At 43.9% G+C, this 21,888-nt stretch overlaps 1 protein-coding gene and 2 long non-coding RNA genes across 5 annotated transcripts in view; 1 reads left to right on the forward strand and 2 right to left on the reverse strand.

The window, feature by feature from the left end:
* ZNF395 (zinc finger protein 395) overlaps positions 1-13,527 on the reverse strand; it is a 44,529-nt gene extending 31,002 nt beyond the window's left edge. Inside the window, exon 1 of one of the 2 annotated variants that reach the window (XM_042983533.1) lies at positions 13,470-13,527. The gene's annotated coding sequence lies outside the window, so the exon portion shown is untranslated. Of the gene's footprint in view, positions 1-13,306; positions 13,409-13,469 lie in introns of those variants that run through there. The other variant, XM_042983532.1, reaches the window with a different exon arrangement.
* On the forward strand, positions 12,514-14,266 carry LOC122237910. Its single transcript, XR_006216662.1, has 2 exons — positions 12,514-12,588; positions 13,956-14,266. It is a non-coding gene; the product is annotated as an uncharacterized LOC122237910 (long non-coding RNA).
* Positions 14,143-21,397, reverse strand: LOC122237909. 2 transcript variants are annotated; one of them, XR_006216661.1, is made up of 4 exons: positions 21,243-21,397; positions 15,029-15,145; positions 14,534-14,709; positions 14,143-14,241 (listed from the first exon to the last, which is right to left on the reverse strand). It is a non-coding gene; the product is annotated as an uncharacterized LOC122237909 (long non-coding RNA). The 2 variants fall into 2 exon arrangements; XR_006216660.1 differs by lacking the exon at positions 21,243-21,397 and having other exon boundaries at positions 14,145-14,241; positions 15,029-15,146.
* Between the last annotated feature and the right edge of the window lie 491 nt (positions 21,398-21,888).

Raw genomic sequence — 21,888 nt, forward strand, 5'->3', positions numbered from 1 at the left:
AAAGAAGAAGTTAAAAGGTCACTATCTGCAGATGATATAATACTATACATAGAAAACAGTTAAAGCCCCACCAAAAAACTATTAGAAGTTATAAATAAATTCAATATAGTTGCAGGACACAAAATTAATACGTACAAATCAGTTGTATTTCTATACACTAATAATGAAATAGCAGAGAGAAAAATTAGGGAAACAATTCCATTTACAACCACACCAAAAAGAATAAAATATCTATGTATACCACTGAAAACTATAAAACATCAATGAAAGAAATTGAAGATGACACATGCTCATGGATTGGAAGAATTAATATTATTAAAATGCCCATACTACCCAAAGCAATCTACAGATTTTATGCAAACCAAAAATATCAACAGAAATTTTCACAGAACTAAAACAAGTAATACTTAAATTTGTAAGGAACCACAAAAGACCCTGAATAGCCAAACCAACCTTGAGAAAGAAGAACAAAGTTGGACGTATCATAATACCAGACTTCAAGATATGCTACAAAGCTGTAGTAAACAAAAAAGTATGGTACTGGCCCAAAAACAGACACATGGATCAAAAGAACAGAATAGATCCAGAAATAAACCCATGCTTATATGGTCAACTAATCTATGACAAGGGAGGCAAGAATATACAATGGAGAAAAGACAGTGTCTTCAATAAATGGTGCTGGGAAAATGGAACAGCTACATGCAAAAGAATGACCACTTGTTTACACGATACCCAAAAAGAAACCGAAAATGGATCAAAGAGCTAAATGTGAGACCTGAAACCATGAAAATCCTACAAGAGAACATAGGCAGTAATTTCTTTGACATTGGAAACCTTAGCAACATTTTTCAAGGCTTGCCTCCCGAGGCAAGAGAAACAAAACAAAAATAAACTATTGGGGCTACATAAAAATAAATTTTTGCACAATAAAGGAAACCAGCAACAAAATAAAAGGGCAACTCTAGTGAATGGGAGAAGATATCTGCAAATAGTATATCCAATAAGGGGTTAGCATCCAAAATATAGGAAGAAACTATACAACTCAACACCAAAAAAAAAAAAAAAAAAAAAAATCCAATTAAAAATGGGCAGAGAAACTGAATAGACACTTTTCTAAGAAGACATACAGATGGCCAAGAGACACATGAAAAGATGCTGAACATCATTAATTATCAGGGAGATGCAAATCAAAAGCACAGTGCGATATCACCTTACACCTGTCAGAATGCCTAAAATCAAAAAGAAATTTTAAGAATTTTAATATTAAAAAAAAGAAATCACAAGTATTGGTGAGGATGTAATGAAAAAGGAACTCTCATATACTGCTGGTGGGAATGCAAATTGGTGCAGCCAGTGTGAAAACAGCATGGAGTTTCCCCAAAAAATTAAAAATAGAAATACTATATGATTCCACTACTGGGTATTTACCCAAAGAAAATAAAAATACTAATTTTGAAAAGATATATGCACCCTTATGTTTACTGAAGGATTATTTACAATAGCCAAGATATGGAAGCAACCCAGTGTCCATGGATGGATAAATAAGATGCAGGGTATATACACAATGGAATATTACTCAGCCATAAAAACAAGAAGTCTTGACATTTGCAGCAACATGGATGGACCTAGAGGGTATTATGCTATGTGAAATAAGTCAGAGAAAGACAAATGGCCATATGATTTCACTCATGTGAAATCTAAAAAACAAAGCAAATAAAAAAGCAGAATCAGGCTCATAAGTACAGAGAACTGATGGCTGCCAAAGGGGACAGGGGTGGGAGGACAGCCAAAATGGGTGAAGGGGAGTGAGAGGTACAGGCTTCCAGTCATGGAATGAGTTAAGTCATGGGGATGAAAGGCACAGCATAGGGAATACAGTCAGTGGTATCGTAATAAAGTTGCATGGTGACAGATGGTAGCTACACATGTGGTATAGAATTGTTGAATCACTGTGTTGTATACCTGAAACTAATATAACATTGTGTGTCAACAAGAAAGAGAGGGAGGGAGGGGAACGGGGGAAGGGAGGAAGGAAGGAAGGAAGGAAGGAAGGAAGGAAGGAAGGAAGGAAGGAAAGAAAGAAGGAAGGAAAGGGAGGGAGGGAGGGAAGACTTTACTTTGTATGTGAGCATGCTTCAAGTATGCCCAGGCCTACATTAAGTCTAAGCTAAGAACTAGCCTTATAATGTATCTTCCTTAAGATTTCAAATTGGAGTGCCCCATTACTCAGCAATTGCTCTTTCCCTACCCCAGAGAAATACTCACCTGTGTTGCAAAGAGGCATGTGCAGCTGAGTTTATTGTAACAGGTTTTGTAACAGTAGATTTAGAAATAATTTAAATGTCCATTGCTTAGGAAGGTTCTTAGGAAGGCCATGCAGGAGATGGACAAAATCAAGAAGTCCTAGATATACATACGTACAGGAAGCAATCACCAAGATGTTCTGTTGTGGAAGACAGGGAGCACAGCACAGTGCTCCTAGTGCCAGTTAAATACACTTAACTTGTTTTAAGTTCTATAGGTATAAACCCAAGTATGTAAAGCATCTGGACACCAACGAACTCCTAACAGTGGTTAACCTCTGGAGAAGGACTGGGATTAGGAGTGGCTGTCAAGGAAGATTTTGTTTCCTCTGGAAGGTTTGCATTGTTTTTTTTCCTACAGAGAATGTATTCATGTACTACTTTTGTAATGAAAGTTTCATTTAGCCATTTAAGTTTTTTAAAAAGAAAGAAACTGACCCGGTTCAATACATTTCATAATGTGTTGGGGGCAATTTCTATCTGAATCTGACACATGCTTTCCAGGAGGCTGAGCACTCAGCAGTGCAGAGAGTGGGTTTTGTAACACCAATCTTGTTACAATATTACAAGTCCAACGCTCTAACTCTGTGAATTCTTAAATTTATATGCTAGCTCAAGGAAGAGGCAAAAGATAGAAAGTATGTCAGGGGGCTTTCTGGGTAATCCAAGGGGATGTCCTAGGAGCAATTCCAGTTCTTCTGGCTGAGCGTTCTAGCTCTCCCAAACACAACCAACTAAACACCCTTGCCCAACCACACATATCCCACACTGGGCTGGCTGTGCCTCAGACTCTTCTACCTGGGAATCAGAATTTCTGACATTAATCTGGATGCCGTGGACTTATGAGAAAGAATCTGAATGCCCCAGCACACAAGTGCCAAAAATTATTTACTTACCAGGGCCACCTAGCCATATAGAATACTCCTCCACCTCTTCAAAGCACTACTAGAAACACATTTTAAAATTAAGAACCTACTAAGGCAAAACTAACCCAGGGTGACAGAAATCAGAGCTGAAATACTTCTGGTTACAGGGGAGGATAATCTGGTAATGGTCATAAGGAACATGTCTGGGGTGATGGAAATGTCTTATCTCAAAATGCATTTGTCAAAACTGATTGAACAGCACACTTAAGATCTAAGCATTCCACTGTATGCAAATTATACCTCAATTAAAAAAAAAAAAGCTACTCAAACACTGTTTCTCTGCTAGCTGCAGCAGAACTTTGAGCTGTCCTATCAGACATCTGAAATCTCTGTTGTGCTATGTAAAGAGCTCGAGTACCATGGCGACAGTCACCATAAAAATAGATAACAAGATTAAAATGGATAGAGGACACATGAATTTAAGAACGGCACACCAAGAGCAATTCATTTGCAGCAGAAGAAAAATAGAAAGAGGAGAGGGAGTTTTTCATTCCACCAGCACTTTGGGAAAAGAAAAAAAAAAAAACAGCCACTGAATGTGGTTGTTTTTACTAAAAGAGTTTTATGGCTTCCCAATACTCAGAGGACAAAAAAGGCTGTGAGCGGTTATCTCTTATCATACTTTGCTTTAAAAAAAAAAAAAAAAAAGCATATGATACTCTGAGTGGTTTCCATGCCTCCTGTATGTGGCCCAAGGAACCAGTTCACAGCAATTCAACAAGCACAGCTGATGTGCCGCACACTGTGAGCCCCAAATGATACTGAGATAGAGGACACCCGAGCACTTTAAGTACACAAGCATTTCCAACCACAGTTCTAAATGGCCAAGTTCTGCCTATGTTTCTTACACGCAGCTAAAGTTGTCGTTCCCTATTTTGTGTACCCCCTAATTCTTTTACTCTGTGCAAAAAGAGCACCTTCTTGCCAAATACTGATTTTTCAAGTGCCAAAATGTGAAGATGGACAATGGAGACAGAAACCATCTCATGATATTCTCCAAAGATGAGATAAACCTCCATTCTCTCTGCAGAGCCAAGAAACTTCTGCTATGGGATTTAGCCCTAACAGTGCCCCCAACAACAAAAGTAATCCAAAAGTAGCAGGAAGAAAATCTAAAAACTTTAAATAATCAGAGTGGATTCTAAACAAACCATATATTTAAGTAAAATTTAGACAAAATTAAATCAAATTTTCTACGTGTAAGCTATAAATAAAAATGAAAAAGTAAACATTTTTAACTGAAACCACAAACTTATTGTCTGATATAAACTAACTATGTACATTCCTGGAAAATCCCACTCCAAAGTTTCTTTAAATTTATCCATCCCTCATTCTCTTTGTCCCTAAACCTACAAAGCCATCACGAGGCTCAGTGTTATCCCTGATGTCAGGATGGTGTTTAACGTGCGATACCTGGTGATATGTGTGCAATGTGGGAAATGAACTAGGAAGGAGATGGTCAACGGCACTCCCTGGTCCTTCCAAAGCCAAGCAGAGAACCCAGTGTTCAATTAAGGGACCCCACCTTGATTCATTCATTATTACGGAATAAAACTGGCCAATACACACATTGGTCTTCTACATGTTAATCTCTTTTATTAGTACTTGCCACTTCCACCCCACCACCACCTTCTTGCTTTTCGTAAAGACCAAATTCAATTTTCAGTAGCCCTGGGGCCACAACCCTAACCAACCTGGAAACGGGTCTCCTCAACCTTTCTAAAATGACCCCAAAGGTGTCTCTCAAGTGTGGGGACCCACTTAAAAACATTTTTTTTAAGAAACATTTTTACAAGAGCTTACATGATGATGTTGACTCAAATACTATGCAACTAAAGGTATATCCCCTCCTCCACATTATCTTTCAGCTTTGACAAGTCACTTAATAACCTGACCCTAACAGCTAGAAAGGACTTTGGAGGTCAGCCTAATTCCTGTCCTTCTCTTCTACGGCATTTCTTATCAACAGCATTCAGCCCGAATTGAATACCTCTGACAACGGGAAACTTACTATTCCATGGGCAGACATTTCCATTGTTGGACAGTTCTGCCAGCTAAAAAGCCCTTTTTCGTATTGAACTGACATCTGTTCTCCCAGTATTTAGGGTTAAAAGGAAACTGAGAGCTCAACAACCTGGTGTAATCATTCTACAGATAAGGAATCCTATAATGTATAATCATTCTACAGATAAGAAATCTGAAGCTAGAAAGGATAAAGCAACTGTACTATCCACTGGTCATATTCCAACACCAAAAGCAACAATGAGTAAATCTACTCTTTCCTATACCCGCTAATACATGAAAATACTCAAAAGCACTATTGTACCCACCCCACGAGCGTCCTCACTCCCATCATTCCTGATCCTGCATCATCCTAGTGTCCTTCCTGGGGATAAAGTCATTCTTGTTCATGTTTCCTTAAATCATGCCTCCCAAACCCCCTCATGGCCCAAATGTCAAATGACCGGTAGAGGTCGCTAAAACTAGATCCTTTGCTTGGAACAATGAATTTCTGATCCAGTTATGAACTAACTAGATTCAATTTTTTAAAAGCCTCATCCCACTCAGGGCTCACATTAAACCATGAACAACAGAGCAATCTCAAAACTTTTTTCCCCACATGATTTGCCCTCTTCAGTGTGCCTACAGTACCACCCAGGCTACAGTGTGCTTGTCTATTCACAGGACGATCTCCCCCTTGCAATCAGATCATCAACGTCAGGTCAGGGACTGAGTCTTATTTTGTGACTCCAGTGCCTAATCCACTGCTCGACACATAGCAGGTAGGTACTCAAGATCAGTCACTGAATAAACCATCTACCCTTACCCTATCCTGTCCTTGAACAATAAAATGTTTTGTGTTTTTAAACATCAGTGTTCAAGGGAATGAAAAGACAAACCATAGACTGGGAAAACATATTTGCAAAAGACACATCTGATAAAGGACAATTATCCATAATATACAAAGAGCTCTTTAAACTCAACAGTAAGAAAACAACAACTCGATTTTAAAAAAGGGGCCAAAGGTCTTAACAGACACCTCACCCAAGGAGATACAGAGATGGCAAAAATCACATGAAGAGATGTCGTCTGCATGTCACTAGGAAAATGCAAATTAGAACAAGACACCACTACACACCTACCAGAATGGCCAAAATCCAGAGCAATGACCACACCGAATGCCGGTGAGGATGTGGAGTAGCAGGAACTCTCATTCACTGCTGGGGGGGGGGGGGGGGGGGGGAAGGGACGTAAAATGGTACAGCCACTTTGGAAAACAGTTTGGCAGTCCCTTACAAAATTAAGCATACTCTTATCATACGATCTAGCAATCACACCTCTTGGCATTTGTCCACAGGAGTTGAAAACTATGTCCACACAAAAACCTACACAGCTGCAGATGTTTACAGCAGCTTTATTCCTAAAAAGTGTTAAAACTTGGAAGCAACCAAGATGCCCTTCAGTAGAGGAATGGATAAACAAACGGTGGCACATCCAGACAATGGAATACTCTTCAGTGCTAAAAAGGAATGAGCTATCAAACTATCAAAAGATAGAGAGAAAGTTTAATTGCATATTACTGAGCCAAATAAGCCAATCTGAAAAGACTACATGCTGTATGATTCCAACTATACAGCATTCTGGAAAAAGCTAAACTGCCCACAGGAAAAAGTAAAAGTGGTTGCCAAGGGTTGGGGGGAGGGACGGGTAAATAGGCAAAGCACAGAGGATTTTAGGGCAGTAAAAGTACTCTCTCTGTATGATACTGTAATAATGGTGGATACATGGCATTATACATTTGTCCAAACTCCTAGAATGTACAAGAGTAAACCCTAATGTAAACTATGGTCTTTGGGTGATTAGATGGGTCAATGTAGGTTCATCAATTGCAACAGTTGTACAACTCTGGTGGGAAACTGATAGTCGGGGAGGCTATGCATGCGTCCCAGGCAAATGGGAAATCTCTGTACCTTCTCAGTTTTGCTGTAAGCCCAAAACTACTCTAGAAAATACATTTAAAAATATATAGCAGTGTTTTCTCCCCACTATGTTATAAATACATGTTATAGAGTATATAAATAATAAATGTAAAATGTAAAAATAAGTCCGTTAACTCCATCCATCCATCCAGTGTTAGTATTTTGGTATCAGAATTACTAATATATTTACTTCCAGCCATTTTCTTTTTTTTTTTTATGTTTATTTATTTTTGAGAGACAGAGAGAGAGAGTGAGGGAGGGAGGGGCAGCGAGAGAGGGAGACACGGAATCTGAAGCAGGAGCCAGGCTCCGAGCTGTCAGCACATAGCCTAACACGGGGCTCGAACTCACAAACCATGACATCATGACCTGAGCCAAAGTCAGACACTTAATGGACTGAGCCACCCAGGTGCCCCATTTCCAGCCATTTTCTATACACTTTGTTTCTTTAAGATTTGAAATCATATTATAGATGCACCTTAGCTTTTAGCAGAAACATTTGTGCATGTTATTTTACAGCTATTCCTAAACGTTATTTTTAATGGCTTCATAATATTCCATTATAAAGACATATCCATCAGAATCACTTATAGATGACTTCCAGCCCACTCATACCACTGAATATTTAGGCTGTTTCTAATTTTTCACTCCAGTTTAAAAAAAAAAAAAACCTCTGAATAATCTCTGTGCATAAAACATCATCTACATTTTGGATATGGTCTTAGCTGTACCTCTAGAAGTAGAACTAACTTACCAGAACGTATGAACATCTCGATAAATTACAATTCAAATTTTAAAAACGACATCAGACTTTACATTTACCCCTTACTGCATTTCTTTTTTAATTTGGGCCTTCATTCTGAATGATAGTGAACCTTGATTCATCTACTAAATAAGCAATCTGTCCCACCTCTGCGCCATCAACAAAGTTGACAAACGCACCTTCTTGTATTGCCATCTGCAACACTGGAAAAAATGTTAACAGCTCAAGGCCAAGAATAGAACCCTGTGACACTCATTTTCAGACCCCCTTCCAGGCTGACTCAGTGCCACTAATTAACAGATTTTGCATACAACTGTCAAATTAATAACACCAACCAGCACATTCTACGACTTATTTAATACAGACCATCATATCTCAAGAAACTGTTAAATACCTTACCAAAGTCACAGTGCACCACAGCTACTGCCTCATTCCTCTGTTCTAGTAACCAAACCACCACGTAAGACAGGAAATGGGTTCAGTTTGATACCATTAGGCTGACTTCTGGTTATCCTCATGTCCTAAAGCCATGTCCTTAATACACATTTTTCAGCAAAGAGCACTTCAGTTTTGACTTCTGTTAATGTTACAACAGCAAAATTTTAAGTCATCAGATTGTGCAACCTGTATAAAGCAGGGTGACTACTGTTTGGTCCCTCTCACCTGTAGCTTACCTGGGGAAATGTTCTGAATCACTGGTGGCTATGGACTTCCAGGGTAAACCAAACTGTCTCTAGACCACAGAGACCTGAATTTACTCACTTCAGCTCGTCCCAAAATAAGCCTAGTTTTCAGGAGTCGTTTTGCACAAACACCTGAGTTTGAGCCAATAATTCTGTGGTCATTTTGAATACTGGCTTATGAATCTCTGGATCCTAGAGGCCTACCCCCTGGGGTAATCCTAGGAGTAAGGAAATAAGAAGTGAAACAGCCCCTCTCTTTGCTGTTCCTTTATTACTGAATCACATGACCAAAGATCTAATCTAATGTCGTATGGCATTTGACAATCATGACTCACATCACACCAAATTATTACCCCAACAGCATTCTCAGAACATACATACCAGGAGCCACCATCTAATCATGCCAGCCAGAAGCAGACAATGGGAGTGTCTGAGAGATCTTGGGGTCACTAGAAACTGGCCTCACAATAAGAGAATACAGCCCAAAGCCTTCCCTAATTAGCACCATTCCAATCATCAGAAAAAGATTCCAAAGTCTTAGCCAGCAGCAACTCAGAAAGTACTGTTGACTTGCCTAAAACAAATCACTTGCACACAAATCTCTCAGATTCCATCATGTCAGACTCCCACCCAAATCCGCCAGTGGCCACCCGGAGCCTGCACAGCCATCCCAAATTCCCCCAGGTTGGCATTTAAGCCTCTTGAAAGATCAGGTCGCAAACCCAAAGTCCTGCAAGACTAAACAGGGAGTGTCAAGCGGCCACACGATGTGACAGGGAGTCTGGGGACAGTGACAACTGGGGACCACAGGGCCCATCTCCCGTGCACAGGAGGCAGCCACTGCTCACTGCCTGATCTGCTTCTTTATAGAGTCCCAAACCTGGAGGTTTTCTGGGTTGTTCCCAATTTTTTAAAACCTTTGTGTACTGAAAATTATAACACTTCTGTAGGCTGGCTTACAACCCCTAACTTTGATCGTAACCCACCTTTCTAGACTGGTTTCCCCCACTCTCTAACAAGAACCCTTTGATTCACTCTTACATATACTGTGCACATCCTAACTCCAAGCCTCTGTCTGTGTTACACACCCTCCTACCTATGCGGCACCATAAGACACCCCAAAGAGTTCATCCCAGACTCCCTTCACTATTCCCAAAAGTTTTCCCAAGCCACTCCAGCACAAGATGCTCGCCCCCTCCTATGAACCCTACAGGTACTTACTTTTCACTCTGGCATTTAATCATCTTGCCTTGCTTCTTAATCACAGGTATATCTTATCTCTCCAACTAGCCTGTAAATGTTCAATCTCTTCCTCATGCTTGCTTCCACTTACGGCACCAGTAAGGGGAGCCCTGCACCTGAGCAGCTTAATAAATACTTACTAGATTGGAAAACTCTCTTTAACCGGTTTTCAAACCATGGGTTACATCCACTACAGTGCAGTTAAGTCACCTTAGTGGGAGACAAAAAGCATTTTTAAATGAAAAATAAAAGAATAAAAGTACCAAAGGAGATTGCACCACGCAAAAGAAGGTAGTGCTTTGTGAACTTAAATTAAGATTCTTACATACATGATTTAGTGTACCTAGGTCATGACGTAATTTTCATTTCTTAATGTAGGTCACAGTCAAAACACCCTATTCTTAAAGAGTAAATTAGCTCAACCACTGCTCTGTGAAATTTTTTTGACCTATACCTATATATTACCTATAAAGAAAAAATATCCAATGGACTCCTCTGCCCACCCAAGTCAGCTTCCCCTGCTAGTTCACTGATCTTGCATTTCAGAGAAATACAGAGGCTAAGGAACTGCTATTCTATTCTCCACTCCATTCTGCAACTTTTTGCAATCATCCTTCAAACTCGCCAGCCCTCAGATGTTGCAAGTTGAGGCTTGGGGAATTTGTTCAGCAAATCACCCTAAGTCATCCTTGCAACAAGAAAGCAGAATTCAGAGCTCAGGAAAAAACCGGCACCAGCTAGCTTCCCACTGCACATTCCTCGGGAACTGGTAATGGCACAGGTTAGGACAGACCTGGCCCTGGGAAAGGCAGTATCCCTGGGCCCCAAATTTCCTCCTTGCTCCTTGTCACCTTGCTGCTCCCCCATCTTGTTGCTTCCCCACCCCAACCCCCACCCCCCCCCCACACACACACACCTATGAAGGGACACCAGGACTACTAGCCTAAGGGTCTCGGTGGAGAGCAAAATTTAACTTGTTTCAAAGCCCAGCAATTTATGTGTTTAGCAAATTCCATTCTTCGTCAAATCTCCAATCCCAACTTGCTTTGCCAACTTCAGGTTCAGTACCTGACAATGTCACAGGAATGGCAATACAGCTCAGTCTTCCAGTTCAGACTCTCAGTCCCACTCACTAGCATCCTCTACTGCTATGACCAAGCCGATGCCCCACTCTGAGGGTCTTCTTTCCCCCAGCTCGGGCAGCCTGGTTTCCCACCAGTCCCAGAGCTTCAGTGGCTTGCAGGACACCTATGTTTGGATGTCTTGGCAAATACAGGAAATCTCCGCAGCCTGAGTGTCAATTGCTTCTCTCCAAAATACACATTTCCGATTTCTCGAGTTACCAACGACAGCAGTTCCAAGGCCCTGGCGTGTAATCAATTTCCACAAAGAATTAATTTCCATTCATCTCCTTCCTTCACCCTGCCCCTGTCAACAGATTATTTCAACAGTAATGCTTCTAAAATCCACCCTCTTTTCCATTTTCAGTTATCCCAGTCCAAATTCTGAGCACTCCACAACTGTAACAGTCTACTGATTTGTCTCCTAACATTACTTTTAAAAAACCTTTCCAAATACCTTCCTGTTACGTCACTCTCTGGCTCAAAATCCTTTAATGTCTCCCCAGCACACACAGGGTAAAGTGCAATTCCCCAGCCTGGCTTTCTAGGACTTTCACAATCCTAACCATTGTTCCTCTCCATCTTTATCTCCTGCTCAGGAAACGTTCCCTGGTCTGGCCAAGCCCACCTCCTGTCTCTCAGGAAAGCCATGTTCAATCACACCTCATGACCCATCTCAAGGGTCTCATCCTCCAGGAATAAAGTCCTGGCGATTCCTGCCCATAACACTCTTCTCTGAGCTCCAGCAGCACCTCTCCTATACCTTGCATTTCGACAGTTAATTGTGCCTTATCTTGAGGTCTTATTTCACGTGCTTAAGTGTTTCTGTCTCCTCCCTGAGACTAAGTCCTGGACGGAATCATCTCCTGTATCTTTTGTATCCTCCCTCACTGAGATAACTGTTCAGACCTATTCTCCTCTGGCAGTACCTCTGCTACCTCTGGCACCTGTAGTTTCTCCCTCTCTTGCCTTTGGGCCTTGGCCAGCGAGTTATTCTCCAAGTGCTGACTTACTTCATGACTTAGTACCATAAATCCATCCCCCAACTGTAACCTTTCCTTCCATATTCCTCCTCCCACCCCCAGCATTTACAGTGCCTCAGGCAGCCATAGCACATTAATTTGAACTGGAGCTCTCAAATCACTTCCACCAATGGGATTTCTGAGGCCTTAGATTTCTTGTGTGCCTCTTATCATCGTTCCCTGAGAGCCTGGCATAGTGCTGAGAACACAGCAGCCCCTCAAAAGTGCCTGTAGAGTTTAACTTAATTCCCATGTTCCCCTGTGTTTCAAGTTCCTTGAGACCTAGAACCTCTGTTTACACAACACCTTAGGAGGGCGTCACAAAAGCCTGTGATACCTGTTGATCACTCACTTTCAGGCAAACTGCACCAGAGACACTTTTCCAGAAAGAGGAGTGTAAAGAAGATAGTGGTGGCCTATACGTAACCCTGCGCCTGGCGGCCTGACATCATGAAAACGCCTGCCTGGTGGAAATGTTCCAAAGCTCCCGAAAACTGCCTAGGACTGCCTGATATCAAGGAGGCGGTGGCACCCCCACTGCCTGGCAGGTGGGCTTCTTTAGATTTCTGAGTCATTCCTAAAGTGAAGGCGCTGAGCCCTGAACTCCAAGACAGGGAAGAAAAATCTGCCTTTGAAATTGTTTGCACATGACAAACTCCCAGCCCAGGCCCCCACCCGAGCACCCCACTTGCCCACAGTGCCAGTTCCAAGGAGGGCCAGGAGACACCGGTGAGGAGAGGCAGGATTAAACCGCATGTAAGGAAGTGGGGGTGGACAAAAGGGGCCAGAAAGGGAAGGGGGCAACCCCCGAGGTGGAGGGTGTGTCGCGCCGCGCGTCCCGCAGACCGGCACTCGCCCGCTCGCTCGCTCGCTCGGTGGAGTGGGCAGGAACGCGCGAGGCGCCGGGAGGGTTGGGCTGGCGGCCCAGCCGGAAAGGGTCAGGGAGGGGGCAGTTCAGTCTCCGTCGAAGAGGCGACTCCGGACAACCGCTCAAAGTTGGGGAGGGGGTTCCTCTGCGAGCGCCCGCGGCGGGCGAGATAAACAAGGCGGCGCACGGGAGAGCGGGCGGCCACCCCCCACCCGGCCAGCGCGGGCACTGGCACTGCCGCAGCGCCCCCGCGCCCCGACCGGCCGCTGCCCCGGCGGCGCCCGCCTCCCGGGCCCCCAGGCCGCCGGCCCGGCCCCCGCGGGCGCGCGGAGCGTGGGAAGTTCCCGGGCCGCCCCAGTCCCCGGGCTGCAGCGCCGCGAGGTCCCCGCGCAGCTCACCTCGCCCCGCCACGAGCAGCAGCGCGGGCCGGGCAGCTCCCGCTCGGACAGCTCGGCTTGGCTCGGGGCTGCAGCTGCCGCGGCCCCAGCCCGCCCACCCGGCGCGGCCCACCGCCCCGCTCCTCTCCGGCCGCCCGCCCGCCGAGGCTCCGTTCGCGCCCACCTGGCCGGCCTGCCCTCCCTCTCCGGGACACTGCGCTCACGTACGCGGCCGCGGCCACAACCCGGCCCGGATTCCCCGCCCGGGAAGGGAGCGGAGGAGCGCGCCAGCCAGCGAGCGAAAGAGCGAGCCTCGGGGACACACCCCCCCGCCCGCCCCCCTCCCCAGCCACAGGCGCCGCGCGCGCGCGCGCGCACGCGGCCCGCGCGCCCCCGCCGGCCACGCGCGCACGCGCCCTCCCCACACACCCACCGCGCGCCGGGGATACACACCCCCGGCGGGTTGTAGACAGTGGGCGCTCAATAAGTGCCCGAGCGACTCCACGCGCACATGCGCACTTGAACCTGACCGAGTTGTGACACCTCCCCCCACCCCCACCCCCACCCCAAAATCGGAACCGGCGGCTGCAGCCCCGAACCAAACTTGAGTGTTTGCCTTGTTTCACTGAACCGCAAACCGAGCCAAAGTTTCTTGCTGTTGTTTTTCCAGGCCTGGCTCCGGGACGGGCTTCTCCGCTAGAGGCCGAGCTCGCCCCAGGGCGGGAAAGGAAGCCAGAAAGCTCGAGGCGCCAAGGACGGGAGCTTGGCGGGGGCGATAGAGTCCGAGGCCGCGCAGCCGGCACCCGCCCGGAGCGCAAACGAAAGCGTGAGAGGGAGGGAGCGTCGGAGCCAACCTTTCCATTTTCCTTTTGGGTTAATGTTTTCTTCTCCATTTTATGACATTTTACTCGATTTTACCCGTTTGTAGTTGTAAAGTAAGGCGGTATTTACTCTTTCTGGAATTAAATGAGAGAAAGTTAACTATTAGCTCTCGAGCCCTTATGTAAACGACACCAGTTGCTTTTGGCACCGTTAGGCTCTGGCTTTTGTATAATTTGTAACAAGGAGAATTGAAGCTATTCCATTGTGTTGCTCTATGTTTTTCAGAGATAAGACCAGAGTTACAACGGTAGTGAGGGGCCCCTGTGTCGATAGGTATGGGCAATATACAGTTACATTCAAGTAAGTTTAAGGAATAGAAGCAATAATTTCCCTCCCCCAAAAAGTTTTAAATATTTTTGAACATACTTGTTGCACTTCTTCAACTTGAGGTATGCTGTTTTTCTTGCAGAGAGTCAGTGGGGTGTGTGCTGGAAAGGACTAAACTTTGCAGTCAGACAAGACTGGTTTGCAATCCTGACTTTCCTGCTTTATCTTTATGATCTTCAGCAGATTTTTATGTCTCTGAACCTCAGCTTCTCTACCTGTAAGATGAAATAGAAAACATAGGTGTAGTGCCTAGCTCCTATCAAATAGGCAATAAATATCGTTTCCCATCCCCTTTCTCCCACCATTTGTTACATTAGAAAAATATCTAAATAGAACAAAATTCCTATAGGACATGTGTTCTCAACTGGGGGTGATTTTGCCCTCAGGAGATGGTAGCAATGTCTGCACACAACTGAGGTGGGGGTGGGGGGCAGTAGGAGGAGGGGAGTGCTACCAGCATCTAATTTGTATAGGCCAATGATGCTGCTAAACATCCTGCAACACACAGGACAGCCCCACACAACAAAGAATTACCTGGTGTCAAATGTCAATAGTGCCACTGTTGAGAAATCCTGCTTCGGATAATACTGCTATCCAATAGTTCACCAAAGACTGATTGTACCTTTCGACTCTCATCCTCAAGGAAACATTCTTGTTTTGCATTAAAAAGAACCAGAATGAAGCCACTGTGAGGATCATAGCAATTCTATTAATGCACAAAACCTTTCTTTACCAGGAAAACGCAGATTCGAATTTCACATTTTATTATTACAAGAATATTTTCGTTAATTACAATAATGTTATGTTCCCTTATTAAGGTATCGTATATGTTATGTAGTACTACGGTTTACAAATAGGTTCATGTTTTTTCCCTTTTTTCTCAAACAGCGGGTGTTTATTGACTGTATATTCACCTTTGCTAAGCTCCTCGCCTATTCCTGAAGTTTGCAATATAGTCCCTGCCCCCAAGGAACAGACAGCCTTGTTGAAGTGGATTCATGCACATGCAACAATTAAGGAACAATACAAGATAGCATATAATTAAGCTTTAATTGCAGCACCCAGACTAAGGTGGCTCAGAGGAGAGGGAAATGAGTTCCGGCAGCAACAGCCCGGTGCTGCCTACGTGGCTGAGGTGTTCAGTAAATGTTTGTCGAACAAAATGAAATAGTGAAAGCTTTTTACACAAGGTAGGACTCCAACTAGTATATAAACTCCATTACAGTACGTAAACTGCCAGATTTTGTAAATGGATGTTGGTGCTGGGCTGTCAGTTTATTTTTCTTAAAACATCTAGTTCCTGCTTGTAACCAAACCTATAAATCCTCCCCCCCAAACGATTGAGCTTTAATAAAACAGGAACAATCATTCATTTGACAAATAAGTGAGTTCCCGCTGGGTGCAAAGTGAACCAAAAGGGTCTCTAAGTTTGAACAGAACCCGTAGTTTATGCTGTTTGAGACTGTCTTGTGAACACAGGCCAGAAAAAGGCCTGTGCTCTCTCACAGCATGTACTGCACGCATACCCCTTTCCACTGCAGGTATGTACTTGTACAGTTTGCATTCCAGAGTTTTGCACATTAACAGAGACTCAGAGAGAACTTCCCATCACAAACATCCAGTACCAAACACACACCCAGCACTCAGCCTCTTCACACAGAATCCAGGCCCTGTCCTAAAGACGCACCGAATAGCACACACATTACACAAAGCAAACTGTAGAAAGACTTTAACTTGTTGCTTTGCGATCTTGGCTCCCCCCACCGCCAGCCAGCGACTAGAGCTTGCCCTTCCTGGAGGCTCTCCCTCCACCTTGCTTCCTCCCATACCCTAGCCCCCCATTACAATGCAAGCATCTTGTATCTCTTTTCCATCACAGTAATTATCTTCTTGGAAAGCATCTCCCATTAGCTAAGGTTAAGCAAAGCAGCCCAGGCTCTGCCTCATATCATATGGGTATATTTATAGGTGATTTTTAGGGCAATATGAGTCTGAGATTGCCACTATCCCCAAACCCCTGATGTAACTGCTTCCAGCCTTGCCTCCCTCCAATTCACTCTTTACTATGGCCTCTTCCCTCTGCCTCGCAACTCCTCAAAGGCTTTCTTCCCATAGCTTTATAATAAAGTCCTGGCAAAGCTCATTTAGATCCTTCGTGGTGTGACTCCTAATTAATTCTCCAGCTACTACCTGCCCTTCTGTTTCAACCCCCTTCACACTGCACTCCAGACATGCTAAACGGAATTTTTGTCCTTTGCCTGAACAGACTTTCTTTACTTGATACATGCTCTTTTCTCTGCCTAGAACACTCTCCAGCCCTCTCTCTCACCTCTTTACCTAACTATCCCTACTCATTCTTCAGGAGTCTGCTGGCTTCCATAGCACATTCTCTAGCCTTCAAGACTGGATTACGTGCCTCTCCCTTGTGTCCAATACTACCCCATACTTACCCCACTGCACTGTCTTGAGAGCTTCTTTCTCTTGTCCTAATCCCCTATAAGACTAAACATTTTATGAGGACGAGGAACGTCTCTTATTCTCCACTGAATACCCAACATTTGGTACAGTGCCAGCAGGTAGTAGGCACTTGATAAACATTGATTAACAATGAATTGCTAGTTGGACTGGGGGACTGATAGAGCTATTTCATCCATGATCTGGGCAATCCCTGGTTCAAAATATGTCTCAGATGCTCAGTTAGATTCCAGGGCTGGTGAAGACTTTCTAACCATTTATTTAGAACAGGATGAGGCCTATGGAATGAACTGAGTCCTCAGGTTCCACTTCCACCAGAGCCTGATTTTATACCTACCCTGGCCCCCTGAGCTCCAGATTCTTGTCACCAATCAACTCCCTATTTGACATCTCCACTTGGGTGTCCAATCACATCTCAAATGTACCATGTCCAAAACCAGACTTCTGATTTCCCTCCAGAATTCTGCTTCTCTGCCTCTCAGTAAATGCCAATTCCATTTTTGTAGTTGCTCAGGAAACAGACAAACAAAAACTTGGAGTCATCCTTAACTCCTTACTTTTTCTCATAATCCATGTCCAATCCACCAGAAAATCTGTTGGTTCTATCTATGAAGTAGTGGGAAAGTAGTGGAAATGGGGGTGGGGGGGGTGATTTCCACTACTTTTCCATGACTTTCCTACCCAGACCACTGCCTCCCTGACCTGGACTTCCATAAGAGGTTCCTAACTGGTCTCCCTGCTTTTTCTGTTGCCTCCATATTCAACAACATAGCAGTCAGAATGATCCTTTTAAAACCTAAGTCAGTTCATATCACTATTCTGCTCAAAACCTTCAGTGGCTTCCCACCTCCCTCACCAGAAGGTCCTACCTAGTCTTGCCCCAGTCAACTCTCTGACTGCCCACCACACTTCCCTGGTTCACCCAGTGCCAGCCACTTTGGCTCCCTTGCTATTCTCAGACCCAGTTCCAAAGGCTGGGTTGGCCAACCCAACTCAGCCTTTCCAAGGCTGTTCCTTTAAGTTGGAATGCTCTTCCTCCAGATTCCCACATGACTTCTCCATCTCTTGATTCAGGTCTCTGCTCAAAGGCATCCTTTTGAGAAAGACATTCTCTTGCTAATCTATCTAAAATAGCACCACCTAACCATCCCTTGGCTCTGCTTTAGTTTTCTTCTTAGCACTTATCATCACCTGCCAGCCTGTCTCCATCCACTCAACTATAGGTTCAAGGATAACAGAAACTATTTTTTATTTCCTGCTGTATCCCCAGCTTCTAGAATAGTGTCCGGCATAGAATACGCATTCAAGAAATAATCACGAATCAAGGGTCTGGTTAGACCGCCAGAACATTACCCCTGTACTGGGTCCCTATCCACCGCTTTAGTCCCAAATAATCCCTCCAGAATTTAGCTCTCCTACACTAGGGCATCAAGGTCCCAGCTGCCCAATTGCTTGCCACCTGTCTCTCATCCACTTACACTCAGGACTTGAGTTATCAGAGATGCCACACAGTTCTAAACACAGCCTCAAACCAGGCTACGGTTTCAAGTGAAAAGGATAATACCACTAAGTCTGCATTTGCAACATACTTTTTGCTTTTTTTTTGGTTGAGAAAAAGCACAATATATCCTACTGGACAAAACAGGCCCAGCACTTATTTTAAGCTTTTGCATTCTAAAAGGCACAAGACTCCGAAACTCTCAAGAGAAAGGAGTATTCAAGTATGCCTAGGGCAAATGGTGTCTTCTCTCTGATCTGCTCAATCTGTAAGGCTTTCCTGGAGAAGGTGGGCTTTGCATTTCATTAAAGAGAAAGGATTGATAGGTTGCAAGTAGGTTGTTCAAAGCTTAAGGGTATCCTTGGAATAGATTGCTTGGCTCAGCACAGCCATGCTTTCAAGCAAACAAGTCCTCACATGTGTTAAGATACCCACAGATACACCCCACTGCATAAACACCCAGATCCGTGCCTGCTTCCTCCCAGCTCTAAAACTCTGTGAATATGGACAACAGTACATAATCGAAAGAGGAAAAAATGAGCTGGCTTTGGGAACATGGACCATAAAGCCCTATGACTCTGGGTATGAAAGAATGTGTAAGCCCAGGCAGGCTCTCTGCGCACATCTGGTTTTTCCTTTTATGCTTCTGTGATTTCTATGACACAGGAAATCCATTCTGGAACAACCCTGTCTGCTTTCTAGTGAGTGCATTAAAAATGGGGATTAAAAGTATGTTTATCTCGCTGGTCAGAGCAGAAAGATAAAATCCAGAACAGAACCATTTTGAGGGTGGACCAACTCCAGCTTCATCCTACACTGTGCCCCGGGGGAGGTGCTAGTAACTGAGACCAGAGGAGTGCAAGTCCGAGGAAATAATTTTTGCACAGGCTTAAGACTATCTAGACATGGATTTCACTCTGAAACATACCAGGTACAGGAAAATACCACGTGGTGAAAATACCAATTCAGCTCAACTCAACAAATACTATTAAATACTAAATACTAACAGAGTCCTTCTCTACAAGGTTTCCACATTATAACCTCTGTGATAATAATCTTCTCATAGAAAGTCCTTAAAATGGGCTGATGTAGCCAGCTTTTCCCACCCATTGGAGAGATAACACCGAGCTATTTAAGAGATAAGCAACATTAAATAAGGTGGGAAAGGACAAGAAACATTAGACTGTGAAATTAAAGAGGACTGGGTTATGCTTGGGGTTGCAGGGAGCCTGAAGTCACCTCGGCCCCTAGATTACAAATGTTACTCAAAAAATAGACTGGGGGCTATCAAAAGAGAGAGAGGAGAGATCAAGCAAAGGCAGGACAACCAGTCAGAAGCACAGAATTGCCAGAAAAGTATACACTGTGAATGCCCACCCAGGCCATCCTTTATTTTATTTTCTTGGGTTCCAATCAACAGTAATAATTAACTTTTCTGTCCCCTGTTTTGGTCATGTAACTCTGCCCTTAAAGCTTTCCTACTTTCCCTGTAATGGCAGAAGGGGCTGCTGGCCTAGTAAAGTTACCAGAGTTTCATTTTTGTCAAGCTGTTAAACTTCATCCCCTCAAATATATTCCATTTTGTTCACTAGCCTCACATAAGCATTCTGCCATTCTTCCTTATTCTTCTATAGGACCAAACTCCTGCCAAGGCAGGTATGCCTGCCACAACCCAGACCACCCAGATGTCAAGAATGGCCCAGTGGCACCTGGGTGACTCGGTTCAGCATCAGACTTCTCCTCAGGTCATTATCTCATGGCTCCCGAGTTCAAGCCCTGGGAGTCCTACCAGCCCCACATCAGGCTGTCCGCTGTCAGCACAGAGCCTGCTTCAGATCCTCTGTCCCCCTCTCCCTGTCCCTCTCCTGTTCACCCTCTTTCTCTCTCTCTCAAAAAATAAACATTAAAAAAAAAAAAGAATGTTTCAAACCCTGTTTAACTCCAAGTGTGCAAGAGTACCATACTTCTTGACAAGCTAAACACAATGGGCACAGGATGATTTGCACCCACTCTCTAAACCGTCGGATGGCAGCACCATCAACACCAGGAAATACTTAAAATCTCCACAGGGCCACACCAGTGTTGGGCCAGCTAACCACTGCCCAGGATTTGGGGCTGATCAACTGGATGACTTTTTGACAAACAAAATAAAAAGATTTTTCTAAAACTCCGTAAACCCATAAGCCAATCAGACAAAAGCGTGTTTCTAAAGGCATTTTAAACGCTGCCAATTATTTTATGACAATTTCTGGCTCTTATGAATCGAACATCAGGGACTGTTCCCTATTTGTACCAAACATTTCATTGTATTTGCAGTTAGCACAATTTCTTACATCTATCATAGGCTAGCCTCCATCACCATCCAGGGGGATATTCCACTGCACAAGACCAATTTGTAAGATGCTAGAAGCAAAAAGGGATTGACACACATCATCTAATTCCCTTTTGTGTTTCAGTACAAATAGCAATGTCTGAAACTTAGATTCTCCTTCAAATTTAATTTTTCCAAGTTCAAATCATTTAGTCACAAAAGCTTCTCTTTGCACAGACCAGCCTAAATTAATTTAGATGAAAAGAATGGGACTCCTGATCTTTAGTCTTCTGGAGAAAGTCAATCAAACACTTACCCATAATCTTACCTTGATAACATATCCAGTTCCACACAGATTTTCTTAACCTACAATTCAGCTAGCTTTAGGCCATATCCTGGGTCAATAATCCTTATAATACATTGGAGTACAAATCATGTGAATTAGTAAAATCCTGTTCAATTACCTTTTTATATTATCCACCTGGGAGCACTCTGATTTTCTCATCCCGGTTTCAGACATGACCAATCTCATAATCTTCTCATAAACTGTTGAATCACCAAATCTCAACCAGCTCCTTCTGACAGTATAATTGATTGCCTCTCAGGTTCCCCCAACAAGCTTGCAGTGATTCCTGAGGGCAAGAGAAATGGCTAGCAACTGGGTTTTCAGCCATTTAGCACCCAGCCATGGGAGTGAAGATCTGCCATATACGAAAACCAGATTTCTATCCACTCCCAGACCATTCTAGGTTGTTATTTCTTGGACATTTTTACTCTTCCCTCATGGTTTACCTCCTGATCTAAACTAATCAAGAGAATCTTTGAAATGCACTAGCCAATAATCTGCCAGGCTTCTTTGACATGAATACTAAGAGTCAAAATGGCTGGAAAATCATTACTATCATGTACTTCAGCTTCCACTGGCACCATTGCCAGTATGCTAACCCACCACTTGATAAATGGAAGTTATTATTGTCACTCTGGTTTCTTCCATGTGTTGGGAAAAGGTGCAGGAGGTGAGATGTGATAGCACCTTCAGTTAGCTGGAGGAGTTTCAAAATGCTGATGGCAGACCTGCGAGGTCTGGGTGACAGAGCCAGGAGAAAAGCA

Source organism: Panthera tigris, chromosome B1 (genome assembly GCF_018350195.1).
Source record: "Panthera tigris isolate Pti1 chromosome B1, P.tigris_Pti1_mat1.1, whole genome shotgun sequence".
Classification (NCBI taxonomy): domain Eukaryota; kingdom Metazoa; phylum Chordata; class Mammalia; order Carnivora; family Felidae; genus Panthera; species Panthera tigris.